At 43.9% G+C, this 305-nt stretch overlaps 1 protein-coding gene across 1 annotated transcript in view; it reads right to left on the reverse strand.

Annotated features, from left to right (window-relative positions):
• Positions 1-164, reverse strand: part of LOC119588543 (glutamine synthetase-like) — a 6,759-nt gene extending 6,595 nt beyond the window's left edge. The window contains exon 1 of the mRNA XM_037937183.1: positions 63-164. The gene's annotated coding sequence lies outside the window, so the exon portion shown is untranslated. The remainder of the gene's footprint in view (positions 1-62) is intronic.
• Positions 165-305: the final 141 nt, after the last annotated feature.

The following is a 305-nucleotide window of genomic DNA, read 5'->3' on the forward strand; positions in this document are numbered from 1 at the left end:
CTCCGCCGAAACAAATAGAAACGCCGCCAACCCCGGAAACTTTTGTAAACAGTAAAACTTACATTACGGGAGGCGGAATGAATTCTGAAGGAACGTGCAGTGCCGTGTGAACTTACCGAACTAGTAAGATAGGCTTTATATGAACGTGGAGGGGGTGTGTCCTTATCAAAACCGCAGCATCTGATTGGCTGACGAAAGGCGACGTACAGCACTTTTAACAATAACAACAACAGTTAAACAACCGAAATTACCCCTTTAAGTGTAACGTCTTTTAACCGTCTTGTTAACTTCAGCATCGCGTACAT

Source organism: Penaeus monodon, chromosome 24 (assembly GCF_015228065.2).
Source record: "Penaeus monodon isolate SGIC_2016 chromosome 24, NSTDA_Pmon_1, whole genome shotgun sequence".
Taxonomy (NCBI): domain Eukaryota; kingdom Metazoa; phylum Arthropoda; class Malacostraca; order Decapoda; family Penaeidae; genus Penaeus; species Penaeus monodon.